Source organism: Felis catus, chromosome A1 (genome assembly GCF_018350175.1).
Source record: "Felis catus isolate Fca126 chromosome A1, F.catus_Fca126_mat1.0, whole genome shotgun sequence".
Lineage (NCBI taxonomy): Eukaryota > Metazoa > Chordata > Mammalia > Carnivora > Felidae > Felis > Felis catus.
Window position 1 is genome coordinate 168,198,310 of NC_058368.1, and position 15,316 is coordinate 168,213,625.

Sequence of the window (15,316 nt, forward strand, 5' to 3'; positions counted from 1 at the left end):
TTAAAGAATAACAGATTACTGAAATTCACCCCAAAAGTGTAATTCTTGGTAAACATCCTTTTCTGTCTTCTCTCCCCTTCCCTTACCCCTGGTGGGCACATGCACACACACCCCTTCCCAATAATTACATCCAAGCAAGTAGTAGAAATGATGAAGACAAATGATTTGGTAAATAAGGATGATGTAAAAAAAGAAAAATAAGAATAGCAACAGCAAAGAACATAAATAATGAAAATCAATATCTAATAACGAAGCAAATTATAATAGAAATCATGACACCTGATGGGCTCATTGTTCCTCATGAACCACTGAAATGAACAATTCAAATTGGAGCTTTCTCCCCTGTCTGTTAAAGGTCTATCTTCTCTAATATCCTAAAATGTCCCAGTCACATCCACATGTGGCAGCTGCTTCTCCTCCCACTTTCCACCTAATATCTGTTTGATCGTGATGAGAAAATTCATTTCACCCATTTACTTATATTAATTTATCACATTTTTATTAAGGGCCTTCTCAATTCCAGGCCAACCTCAACTAGAAAAGGTTCACTATTGAGGTTAAGGAAAAATGAAAAGGAGAGAGGTTGCTCCAAACCCAAGACTAACTCCATCGAATAAGTCTGGACTCTCTTATGCTTTTTCTGTTCCTCCCCCACCCATTCAGGAATCTAGCAGGTGGTAGGTAGCACCCACACATGCGCATAGGCGTGGGTAGCACAAAACAGCTTAAAATTGCTAATGAGCCCCTGACACCTGTTAAAGCCATAGAAGTACTCTTTATTCATCACAACACAGGATCAAACGCTAGAGAAAATATTGGAAGGTGCTACAATGCACACATTGTGAAAGATGAGTCTTTACCATGAAGGAAATTATTATTATAGGCAACTTCATGAGAATATATTTATGGACTGGTACATGCTTTGAGTTGGCTATATCTGCCAAAAAACTACAAACTATAACAACTATAAAATAACCTGCTCAGGGAGACTCAATTATAAATGCAAGGTTTTGCCATGGATCTATCTTATTTGTGACATCTTAATATTTCATGGAGTTCCTTTCACACAGTTGGAAAACACCTTCCAAGTACTTGGTAAGAGAACTAAAGAGGAAGTGAAAGTAAGAACTCTTCAAAGATCTTCAAAACAAGGATCTCTGGCTCCCCCACTTACCACCTATGTGACTTTGAGCAAATTAATGTGTCTCGGTTTCTTCATCCATAAAATGTGGCTGATAACAACATGGACCTCACAGGGTCATAGTGAGGATTAAATGAACTAATATACTAGCATAGTGTGGGACATATACAAAGCAACCAACAAATGCTATGACTTTTATATCAAATTACCCCACACTTTACAAGTAACAGGGTCTCTTACTTCACTCACAATAAAACTAATACTCTCTTTGTCAGAAATGTATTATGTATGATTAGTGACTTAACTGTAAAACATTATAAATAGTTATTTTTTATACATGTGGACATGTATATAAATTAATCCAGAGTATGGTATGAAAACTGTAATTATAATTAACAGTCAACAATAGATACTCTGTGTATATTAGGACTTTTACATGTGTTATCTTTTTTAATTGAGATATAACTAACATATACCATTTTATTGATTTCAGGTATACAACATAATGATTCAACTATTTGTATATATGTGAAATGATCACCAACCAGTCTAGTTAACATCCATCACCACATATATTTTGTTTGTTTGTTCTGAAAGAGAGAGAGAGAGAGAGAGAGAGAGAGAGAGAGAGAGAGCTAGCATGAACACAAGTGACAGGAGGAGAGACAGAGGGAGAGACAGTATCCCAAGCAGGCTCCATGCTTAGCATGGACACAGGGTTCAGTCTCATGACTCTGAGATCACGACCTGAGTCAGTATCAAGAGTCAGACACTTAATCCACTGAGCCACCCAGGTGCCCCCATCACCACATATATTTATAAATTTTTCTTATGATGAGATCTTTTAAGATCCACTCTCTTAGCAACTTTCAAAAATATAATGCAGTAGTGTTAACGATAGTCACCATGCTATACATTGCACTCCATGACTTATTTTATAACTGGAAGTTTGCTCCTTTTGACCATCTTTACCCACTTCTCATAACTGCCAATCTAGTCTCTACATCTATGAGGTGGCTGAGTTTTTTGTTTTTGTTTTTTTTAGAGTCTACATGTAAGTAAGATCGTATATTATTTGTCTTTCTCTGCCTGACTTATTTCATTTAACATATTGCCCTCAAAGTCCATCCATGTTGTCGTAAATGGCAAGATTTCTTCTCTACAGTTGAGTAATATTCCACTGTGTGTATACGTACACACACATATATATACACACAGCTGACCCTGAATAACATGGCTTTGAACTTTATAGGTCCACTTAAATGCAGATTTTTTTCAATAAATACAATATAGTTTTATAAATGTATTTTCTCTTATGATTTTAACATTTTTTTCCTCTAGCTTACTTTAGGAATGCAGTATATAATACATATACAAAATATGTGTTAATCAACTATTTGCTATCAAATCAACAGTAGGCTATTAGCTGTTAAGGTTTAGGAGAAGTTAAAAAGCATACATGTATTTTCAACTGCACAGAGATTTGGCATCCCTAGCTCCTGAGTTTTCAAGGGTCAATGGTATATATAACACATTTTCTTTATCCATTCAGTCACTGGTAAGACACTGAAGTTACTTCCAGGTCTTACCATGAATGGCTGCAAAGAACATGAAGGTTGCATGTATCTTTTCAAGTCAGCTTTTTCATTTCCTTCAGATAAATACCCAGAAGTGAAATTGCTAGATCATATGGTAGTTCTATGCTTAAGTTTTTGAGAATCTCCATACTGGCTGCACCAATTTATATTCCCACCAGCAGTGCAAGAGGTACCTTTTCTCCACATTCTCACCAACACCTATTATCTCTTGTTTCTTTAGAATAGCCATTCTAAAAGGGGTGAGATGTTATCTCACTGTGGTTTTGATCTGCACTTCCCCGGCGACCAGTGATGTTGACTACCTTTTCATGAAACTGTTGGTCATCTGTACGACTTCTTTGGAAAATGTCCATTCAGATTCTCTGCCCATTTTTTAATCAGATTGTTATTTTGCTATGGAGTTGTAGGAGTTCTTTATATATTTTGGCTATTAACCCCTTATTAGATACAGTAAAACCTTGGTTTGGGAGCATAATTTGTTCCAGAAACATGCTTGTAATCCAAAGCACTTTATATCAAAGTGAATTTCCCCATAAGAAATCATGCAAACTCAGGGGCGCCTGGGTGGCTCAGTCGGTTGAGCGTCCAACTTCGGCTCAGGTCATGATCTCACTGTCTCTGAGTTTGAGCCCCATATCAGGCTCGCTGCTGTCAGCGTGGAGCCTGGAGTCTGTTTCAGATTCTGTGTCTCCCTCTCTCTGCCCCTCCCCCACTCATTCTCTCCCTCTCTCTGTCAAAAATAAATAAATATCAAAAAAATTTAAAAAAAAATAATGGAAACTCAGATGATTCATGCCACAACCCCAAAATATTCATATAAAATGATTATATTACTGTAATATAATACAAAATAATGAAGAAAACCCAAAATATAAAGAAATAAATAAATTAACCTGCACTTACCTTTGAAAACGTTCATGGCTGGTGTAAGGGAGACAAGAGAGAGGAGGATTTTGTGCAGGACTGTCACTATCACTAACGGAATCACTGCTATCTATTGGCTGACTGGAATCTTTTTCTTTTCAGGCAACTTTAACAAGGAACCTATCCAATGAACCTGCTTTTGTCTCCTTTTGAGTATTTGCAGAAATGTAACACTGTGTTGCTGATCTCCCACAATCCCAAAGCAAGCCAGCAAGCAAGTGAGCAAGAGAGATGGAAGAACCAACCAATGGCTCAGTTGTCATCATGTGACATTCAGAGTCACATACTACTCACATTGCAAGGCAGCTCACTTATCAAGTTAAAATTTATTAGAAACGTTTGCCTCTGGAAACCAATTTGACAATAAATTTCATATATTGAAAAAAAAAAAAAAAGAAACGTTTGCCTGTCTTGAGGAACACTTCACAGAACAAGTTACTCACAATCCAAGGTTTTACTGTATATGATTTGCAAATATTTTCTCCCATTCAGTAGGCTGCCATTTCATTCTGTTGATGGTTTCCTTCGTTTATATAAGCTTTGTATAGTTTGATGTAGTTTCCCTTATTTTTTGCTTTTGTTGCCTTTTGCTTTTGGCATCAAATCCAAAAAAATCATTGCCCAGGCTGATGTCAAGGAGCTTACCATTTATGTTTACTTCTAGGAACGCTATGGTTTGGGGTTATATGTTCAAGTTTTTAACCCATTTTGAGTTAATTGTTGTGCATCATGTAAGATAGGGGTCCAGTTTTCCCAATGCCACTTACTGAAGAGACTATCCTTTCTCCATTGTACATTCTTGGTTTCTTTGTCATAAATTAATTGACCATACACGTGGGGTTTATTTCTGGGCTCTCTATTCTGTTGTACTAACCTATCTGTCTGTTTTTATGATACTACTATACTGCTTTGACTACTATGGTTTTTAATATACTTTGAAATCAGGAAGTGTGATCCTCCAGCTTTGTTCTTTTTCAAAATACATATACTATCTTATTTAATTAAAAACAGAACCACAAATGTCATTACTATTAGTATCCTAATTAAGGATATAATTAGGAATATCCTATTCCTATATAAGGAAACTGAGAAGCAGAGAGGTTAAATAACTACTACTTAAGTCCACACAAGGTAAGTGACTGACTCACAATTAAAATCCAGGTCTGTACAACCCCAAAACCAGAGCTCCTCAACAAAATGAACACTCCCTCCACAACTATCAACTTGCTCAGAATCCCAGATAGAAAAACAGAAATTAATGACCTTTAAGATTACTTACCATGAATGCTGAATGAAATGCAAATGTGTAACTTATAAAGTAGATGACAAGGGTATTTCCTTCACCATATAACTACAGTGATAGTTCTAGTTGACTGAGGTAGTGCCTAGGACACAAGACTCCAACAAATCATTTGGTCAAATAAGCTAATCCAGGTTTTTGTTTTGTATGGGGTGAGGGGGCAGAGGGAGATACATAGTAATTTAAATCAAAACAATTACATGAAATCACTAAAACAATTTTTTAAGCCACAATTTTTACTTTCTAATAACCTTGGCCTATGGTAAGCTTTTTGTGACTAAATCTTGAGTATATTTTTTTTTTAATTTTTTTTTCAACGTTTATTTTTGGGACAGAGAGAGACAGAGCATGAACGGGGGAGGGGCAGAGAGAGAGGGAGACACAGAATTGGAAACAGGCTCCAGGCTCCGAGCCATCAGCCCAGAGCCCGACGCGGGGCTCGAACTCACGGACCGCGAGATCGTGACCTGGCTGAAGTTGGAGGCTTAACCGACTGCGCCACCCAGGCGCCCCAAGTATATTTTCATTCAAATGTAAAATAATAACCATGCCTCCCTTCTACCTACCAATACTGGCATTTTAGAGACCAACTGTTTTATTATCTTTGTTCTCATACAGGAGAAGTGAAGAAGTAAACTAAACATCTTTGAAATGCTACTTTGTGTCCAGAACTGTAAGTCTCCTACAAAAGCTATGAGATTAATCTTCACAACCACCACATTGGCAAGGTATTATTATTATTCTCATTCCGCAGGGGCAGAACACGATATTTATTCCTCTAAATTAGATCACGCATCCAGCAAAAGACAGAGCCTAAATTTGAACCCAAAACTACCTCTAAAGCTTTCTCAACCAGTGAGCAACATTTACCCTCACTTTCTTCACGAGCACTACTCTCCTAACTCAGCAGTCCTCCTCATGTACTATCCCAGAACTAATTGGATGGGGAATCTGGGTAGAAGGGAATTTATATGTAGATTTCCCCCTCATGATAATCAAGAGAAAACAATTTGAAGAGTTGTTAAAAATAAAATTTTTAACACTGTATTAAAACTTGAAAACAATTAACAATAAAGTGAATGTGATCCAATATCAAATTATCTTTTATGTGTATTCCTTAGCCAAACACTTGAGTAAACTATCACTGGCGAGAAAACAATATGCCTAATTCCAAGGATGAAATAAAATGGTTAATGAATTAGCTGGGTTTTTTTTTCATGTTTCCTAACCTTTTAAAACTTTGTATTTCACAACTTCATTGTACCACAGAACTTTAGGAATTGGACACAGTAGTTTATTTAAAATACTAGAATTGCTTTGTTATAATATGAATACTTTCAGAGAAGCTATCAAATGACCTTGATGATCTACACAACATTCATTATAGACTGGTAAACATTTGTGAAAATCCTTGCTGTGATGATTGATTGCATTTTTCCCTGCTTCAGTTACCTCAAACTAAATTGCCTGTCATTAAAATGATGACTTCTGTCAATGTAGTTCCTTAATCCTTCCTCAGTCCTTTCTAGCAATGACAACCTTAGAATAATATACTGTAAGTCTTTATGGATCAATAATGCTCACTATAAAACACTGCAATCTACCACCAAGATTTTTATCCCCCTATTTATAATGATGTCTGACAAGCTAACTAACAGTAAGATTTCTTACTAAGGAAAAAAAAAAAAGACATCTAACAAATAAGTCAAATACAATACTATAAACACCATATGCCAATCTAAACAAGTTAAGAATTTTGAGTGAAGCTCAATGTTAGCAAAATGCTTTTATCCTAAAGTAGTTAATGACTGAGATGTCATTTGCAGACTACTCAAGAAAAAAATTATTATGCAGGCCCTTACTTAGACATTTTGAGATGATTTATGGGAGGTTATTTATGTGAAAAGGCTTCTCTGCAATGTCAGAAACAGAAAGCTTCCACTTAAAAACCATAAAAGATAAACCAACGTGCATACTCTGCCTAATTTTTTCCATAGGCAATTATAAAAGACTTTTTTTCCCACTTAACCTATATTTAGATTGTATCTTGGACATCTTTATATGGAAATTAGATTATAATTGCTTTTAAACACTACAATTTAGATGTTTTCATTTAAATCAAGAATTATTTAAAGTAAATGCCATTATATCAATGAAAACAGAGCCATGACACTCTTTACAACTGACATTACCTCTTTTATATAAGGAGTTATATTAACCATGCTTTCTCTAAATCTTCATGTGCTTCATCATTTTTTAAATTCAACCTGAAGTCTTTGACAGTAGTAAACTGGAGGGGAAAGTTTCAACAAGGTAACAGTTCACCATATTTTTCCTCCTAAATTATTTAATTATAGGATAAGAAACAATTTGTTTTTACTATTGGGCAGTTTGAAAAAAATATCAGATTTTATTGTAGTTACAGAAGAATTAACTCCACATCAATGTATCACTTTAAATTCTCCAAGGGGGAAAATGTAACCTCCATGCATTCTTCCTCAAAACACTATTAGAGGAATTAAAATTGAAGAACTAAAACAAGTTAGAGAAAAATACAGATACCAGGAAAAACAGGGCTCTAACACAGAAAAGAGACAAAAGAAATCTTAATTGGGGCACCTGGGTGGCTCAGTTGGTTAGACGTCTGACTTCGGCTCAGGTCATGATCTCACAGCTTGTGGGTTCCAGCCCTGAATCAAGCTCTGTGCGGACAGCCAAGAGTCTGGAGCCTGCTTTGGATTCTGTGTTTCCCTCTCTCTCTGACCCTCCCCTGCTCACGTTCTGTCTCCCTCTCTCTCTCAAAAATAAAAAAAACATTAAAAAAAATTTTTTTAAAGAAATCCGAATTGAAGGAGGGCTTAGGGCTCCAGAAAGAATGTCTCTAAGAAAAAAAAATAAATAAACACTAATTATGTTATTAATTTGATCACATTGAGATGAGTTCTATTTTGCTCAGAATTTAAGGTAAGAATTAGTAATTTGTACAATGAAAACTAAGAAAATGGTGGGGGGGTAGTTAACAACTCAAAAAATTCACAAAAGAGAAAAAAAGTGAACATAGAACTTTACATAGCTCTGTTGTAAATATTTACAGTTATAATAATGTGATGTAAATACAACAAAAAATGAGGAGGAAAAAAAAGAAAACAAAATGGTGTGGGGGGCGGGGGGGGGGGGAAGGAAATGCTAAATCATTGTCTTTCACAGTAGAAAGACATAATTAAAATTGAAAAGTCAGGAAATACCAGAGTCAATGGGGGGTGGGGGAGGGGGCAGATATAGAAGTAAATAAAGGGGGAAAAAAGAGCACCAAAAGTTGAGAGCAGGGGTGCCTGGGTGATTTAGTCAGTTAAGTATCCAACTCTTGATTTGATAAGACTCAGGTCATAATCCCAGGGTCAAGTGATGGAGCTCCATGCTGAGCGTGGAAACTCCTTGAGATTCTCTCTCTCTACCTCACTCCCTGCTCCTCCTCTGCTCATGCTCACGCATGCTCTCTCTCTCTAAATAAGTAAATAAACATTTTTTTATATATATATATGAAAAGCAGTTGTCTCTGTGAGAAGGAGTAAGGAATGGAGAGAGAGGTATCCATCTTTCACTCTAGGCCTAACATACTTTGACTTTTTAAACTAAGTACACTTACTGGTTTCTGAAAAATTTTAAATTAATTGAAGTGGAGCTACATGAATCAATACTGACAAAATCTCAAAAAGAATATTGGCCAAAAAAAAAAAAGGAAAATTTCAAACTGTTGAGTTCACTACTGAAGTTTAAAAGCAAACAACCAAAACAGACAGTGAGGAGTGTAGCCATTGTTAGGCGAACTGTAACTCTTCTTCTTACTAGCAATGACATGGTGGACTAACTGACTTACCAGCTGGTTGCCTGAGTCTTCTCATGTAACAAAATAAAGATAACTATAGTACTGACGATTATGATTATGTTACTTTACGGACTGAGATAATGCATGTGAAGTGCTTGGTACATAGTATATTCTTCCAAAATATGTGTTATTAATCTTTTTTACTCACTTTTCAATTTTTCTGTCATGAAAATACAAATTCTTACTTGAAATTATTTTTCCAAAATGTTCAAAAGTTCATTGAATTAAGAAGTGGCATCTACTATTTAATCTATTAGTGGTGTCAAAAAAATAGCCTCAATTAACGCCTACCCTGTGTGATCCCACACAGAAATAAACATTGAGCAAATATTTAAAGAATTATTGAAGAGGTGCCTTAATCTCCTCTAATTTTACACATCCACCTAGTAGGTTTAAGGAATAAATAACAAGATATGGGGAATACAGAGATACAAAACACATGGTTTCTGCAATCAGCTAGCTCACTGTAATCAGGGTAAGGGAAGCAGAGAGGCAGAAATGCAGTGTGATGTGGTATGTCATGGCTTTGAAGTCAAGCAGTCTGGGGATCCAATCCTGGTTTTGCAATCTTAAACTCCAAGCTCGTTTCCTATGCAAAAATTTGGATAACAGTAATTGCCTTGCAGAGCTCCCTAAAGATCAAGACAATACCCTTAAAGCAACTACCATGGGACATACAGTAGGCCTTCAATATTTGTTAACTCTCAGTTCTTTTAGAATTACTGTTGATGATACCTACACTGAGAAATGGGAAATCTGAGAGGAAAAGGCTTTGTACACATCTGTTGTAAAATTTTCACAAAAAGACACAAATAAATGCTCTGCAAATTCTTAGTGAGAGAACTTACTTCAGATAAGAGAAACCAGGGAATATTTTTTCTGGAGACACTGGCATTTTATTTTTTTATTTTTTTTTTAATTTTTTTTTTCAACGTTTATTTATTTTGGGGACAGAGAGAGACAGAGCATGAACGGGGGAGGGGCAGAGAGAGAGGGAGACACAGAATCGGAAACAGGCTCCAGGCTCTGAGCCATCAGCCCAGAGCCTGACGCGGGGCTCGAACTCACGGACCGCGAGATCGTGACCTGGCTGAAGTCGGACGCTTAACCGACTGCGCCACCCAGGCGCCCCTGGCATTTTAAATACCATGTTCCAAAGATCCTAAGACACATATTTTCATGTTTTAACATCTCTGAAACAGAACATATCCAGCAATGATGATGTGTCAGTTCAATTGGCAACTTTTTTTTTAGTGGTATATAAAATAATAATGCATTTTAGATTCAGTAAAGTACAATATATATGGATGAAGGGAATTCTGTAGAGAGTGGCAATACCCAAGGCACAGTGTTGCAATTCCCAGCATGATGTTGGCATACATAGTTCGGGTTGGCTGGCATATAGTTGTATACAAAGAGGAGTAAGGAAATAAGGATGATGAGGTAGACTGTTCCATCAATTTGTTTACCTGTGTCATTATCATTCTAGCTAATTTACTGTTGTTTTATGTGGCAAAGTATAAATTTGATATGTGCTAGGATGAGTCCACCCATACTGTACTTCAAAACCAATTCGCTCTTCTTGACGCTCTTCTATGTCAATTTTTAAATCAGACTGTCTAAGCACACCACCCCTGAGGCAGGAAGGCTGTTCGCGAACGCACACAGCGCCCCCTCGTGGCGAAAGGGCATTTGCGCATGCGCAGAGCGCCCATTCGAAATGCAAGGTTAGTTGCATTTGCGCGCAAACCATGCTGGGCGAGGTAGGCCATCTACGCTAATGCTGAGAAAAGCTACTAGTTGGGATTTCGATCAAAATTGTATTGAACTTAATGGTTTCATTTGGGGAGAATTTCTATTCTTGTATTCCCATCCAAAAACGTGGTATCTCCATTTATTTAGATCTTACATCTTTCAATAAAGTTGGGTAATTTTTTCCATAGAGGTCTTGTACATCTTTTGTTGAGTTTAGTCCCTGGTATTTACTTTTGGGATTTGTTATTATAAATGGCGTTTAAGTTATGTTCGGTAAATTTATGGAATATTTAGCAATCTCAAGTATATAAGACAATACAATACGTTTAATCTTGTTTTCCTATGTTTATACATATCACAATTTAAAAATTAACAAAAATATTTCCATGATACACAAAATACTGCAACTTCAAAAGTCCAAATAAAAGATTCATAACTCATATGCAACTTCATTTAAAATAACTAAAGCACAGATATAAACTGTCCTGGAAATAACATAGCATCCAAAATCATATACAACACATATAAAATGTTGGATTAAATACTGGATTAGATCTACTTCTGCAATTTTGAAATAAATAATGGCATCAAAACAATTATGCTTGCTCACTTTAGTGATTTTATTCTGTCAACTCCCCATTTGCCATACCAACTGAAAGAAACACTGACACATACAACAACAACAAAAAAGCAGATATTGTGCCCACGTGAGTTAAATGTACACTAAAAAGTTAGGCATCCCCTAAATTTGTAGGTATCCAGAACAGCTGGGTCATTATCCACTCTCCTTTCCCTTAAGACAACTTCACTGATCACATGAGATAGATGGTGGCAGGGAACTGAATTTACTGGCAGGAGAAACAAATCCCAGCTAGTTCCCTTAAAATCCAAAATAGACTATACACAGACATTTCTTTTCCCAAAATTTCTCTGACCCAATTTCTAAATTCTCCTTACTCTTTTGCTGTTTTTCTTAGAGAGTCATTAACAAGCTAAAAAAACAAAATCAACAAAATGAGTTTGGGACCAGTTTGGCTAACTTCCAAATTTCTATCTCTTGGGCTCCAGATCTTTGGACGTACCTAAGCTAGCGTTCTCTCACATCTCAAAAATGGCATGCTTACTACTAAAGTCCAACTCTATCTCAAAACTATGTCCTCTTTCCATTAGTCCCAATGTCACTGGTAGTAGTTCAAACTAGATACCTGTCCTTGAGTACTCAAAACAAACAAACAAACAAACAAAACATTGTGAACCTCAACAACCAATTAATCATCAAGACCTGCTGGCTGACTCTATCTCCTTAATACCCTCCTTTTCTACTCTCACTGCCACTTAGTTCAGGCACTCTCTTTCCTGTACTGCAGTAATTTCCTAAATTGCCCTTTCTTCCCTCATCCTCCATAGTATGGCCAGAATAATCTTTCAACATGTAAATGGGTACATGTTCCTCTCCTGGTTAAAATTCTTTAATGCCTCACCAATGCCTCCAGGATAATATCCAAAATTATTAGCATAACATCCCAAAAAGTTTTATAGACTATATCTCTAGTCAGCCTCATGGTCCACAGCCCCCTCGTTCAAGCCCTGCTCTCTAAATGTCCCCACACCTCTGCACATACTGCTCCCTCAACCTCAAACCCCTTCTTTATTTTCTAATACCACCTGGAAATATTCTTCAATTCCTTGTAAATGAGCTGAAGCAAAATAATCTCACAAAAACCTTCCCTGAATCCTTAAAAAGACTTAAGCACTGCTCTAAGTTCCTTTTGTACCACTTCTTATAGCACTTGTAACACTGCATTTTAATTCTCTATTATGTTTTTCTCTTCCTAAATAATATTTCATTAAGAAATATCCCAACTTAGGGGTGCCTGGGTGGCTAAGTCGGCTAAGTGTCTGACTTTGGCTCAGGTCATGATCTCACGGTTTGTGAGTTCAAGTCGCATGTTAGGCTCTTTGCTGACAGCTCAGAGCCTGGAGCCTGTTTCAGATTCTGCATCTCCCTCTCTCTCTGCCCCTCCCCTGCTCACGCTCTGTCTCCCTCTGTCTTTAAAATAAATAAACATTTAAAAAAATTTAAAAAAAGAAATACCCCAACTTAAATCATAGTGTTTATTAGACACCGAAGTATTTGTTGAATACACATTGTATTTCTATTAGCTTATTATTTTGAAAATATTGTCATCACTGATATTTTAAAATTAAAATATTTCTTGGTAGGAATAACAGTTACATCTTACAATGAGAAATTTTCATTATAAAGTGAAATGCTACATATTAATATGGGTTATATATTGAATATAAAAATATAAAATTGAAATATTTCATGCTAATGTTAAGTGGCTTATTCATTTAAGAAATACTGAAAGCTTTCTGATCTAAACAAAACTGTGAAAACTAAATCAATAATTAAAAGGTATTTTCAAGTAAGGAACGATGTATCATTTTATTCCTAGAAAATAATTTTTTTTTTAATTTTTTTTTCAACATTTATTTATTTTTGGGACAGAGAGAGACAGAGCATGAACGGGGGAGGGGCAGAGAGAGAGGGAGACACAGAATCGGAAACAGGCTCCAGGCTCTGAGCCATCAGCCCAGAGCCCGACACGGGGCTCGAACTCACAGACTGCGAGATCATGACCTGGCTGAAGTCAGACGCTTAACCGACTGCGCCACCCAGGCGCCCCGAAAATAATTTTAAAATATTTGTTTCTTCTAAGTTTTAACATCCCTATGTTATTCTGAATACACAACTCTTAGGGAATAATATACGATTTACTAAACAATAAAATAAAATTCAAGATTATAAGTCTTCAGACTGTATTCATCCTTGAATGTTTAATTAAATTCCCCAAATAAATTAATTTACTAAATTATGGCATCTTTTATAATCATAAGATGAAATAACATACAAAGAGTCAACAGAAAGCCATTTGCAGTTAAATTATTAATTGCAGACTGCACAAATTATTTAAGAATATTATCAACAGTAAGCATCTTACTCAGGAGTAATGTATGTCAATCAAAAAAGAAAAAAATTCAAAGCAGACACACATAATATTAAACACAGACTGTCAAAGGTATACTTGTTTCCAACATAAGCATTCAAAGAAAATGATACATACCAAGATATTTTAAAGTTATGCAATATGTTAATGATACTAGATTACAAAATATAAGATCCAACCCCACAAAGAATCAAATTTCTTTTTACCCCGTTGTCTGAAAAAACACCTTTTATAATTCCAAGAAGTTGTAAACTCCTTAAAAATACCTTGCGTTTACAATCTAAGCTAATATTAACATTACTCAGTGATTCTCATTCATTATGAATGCTTTTATGAATTTTTGAGGAGAACTGTCTAGATTCGGAGGTCTATTTCCCAATGGATGTTTTTAACCTTTATCTCCCAATGCCAAATGGTAAATAAAGATTTCTAACTAAAGAAATAAAATTTAACTATAACATCATATATTATAAAAAAATTGACATTTCCTTATGTACCCATCTATCCTCCCTCTAAAACCATGGAAAGAAAATCAGGGCAATATTTACTTTGAACTTGGCTGGAAATGATGAGGAAATTCATCAAGTCATTAAGGATGGAAGAAAGTAAAAACAAACAAACAACCAAAAACACTAGTAAAGCTAAGACTGTCAAGTCACAAAGAAGTCTATTTCTGCCATAAGCCTTGTGACAGAATGACTTATTTCAAACATTCCACAGTTGTCTTTTAAAACCTTCTACTAATATTACTATAATCCAGACTTTGGAGGTGGGGGGGAACCTATGCTAGGCCTTCATCTTTTAATTTAAAAGTCTACCTAAAAAAAAAAAAAAAGGTGTCAATTTTTTTATTTATCTTCTTAACAATATTTCTCTGTAGCTGTAAAAAACATTTTGGTAAACAGTTTAGAGTGATATTACTTTAACATAATATGACAACTTTAAGACAAGATTAAGCAGTTATTTGTATATGTACACATATTTTATTAAACTCTAAAGAGCAAACTCACTAAAACTTTAAACCATTCATTACTCAGTTACAATGGTTTTCATATAGTCAAGATTTTAAATTAGCTTCAAATGTGATATTTTACTACAAAAACATCTTTAAATAATTGCTTCAAATTTGTGTACTTCCCCCAATTTTGAATGTATTAAATGGTTTATTTTGTTTTTTAAATGTTAACATTTATTGAGCCTTTATTATGTATCAGGCACTGTTCTAAGCACATTACACATGTAAATACATTTAGGGACTGAGTAATTAAGTAAATTGCTCTAGGAGACAAAGTAGACAAACTCTTTAAGTTTACAGCCTCTTGTGTGCCAAGGACTATGCCTGGGACTTAAAATTCAAAATTCAAACAAACAAACAAACAAAACCATAGTCACCGGTTTCAGGGACTTCATAACTATTTATACCAGTATAAACTAACAACTCTTTCAGTAATAAAAGACCTTCTAGTAATATGATCCAATTGCTGGTAGAGCTCAAATTAGTATAATTAAATTCTTCAAAAGACTGTTCACAAAGGAGAGGACATTTGGTTTCAATGGGTGGGAAAGGGAAGAGGAAAAAGTAAGGCAGTAGATTGGAACCTGTAAGGACCTCTAAGGTCCCAGTAAAATGCCATCTGAAAGAATTTAGAATTGATTGCATAGTAGGCAATTGAGATCTAAAGAATAATTTTAATATGACCA

The 15,316-nt window shown here is 35.5% G+C and overlaps 1 protein-coding gene across 4 annotated transcripts in view; it reads right to left on the reverse strand.

Moving 5' to 3' along the window:
• FBXL17 (F-box and leucine rich repeat protein 17) overlaps window positions 1-15,316 on the reverse strand; it is a 497,923-nt gene that overhangs the window by 384,737 nt on the left and 97,870 nt on the right. The gene's annotated exons all lie outside the window — the stretch shown is intronic.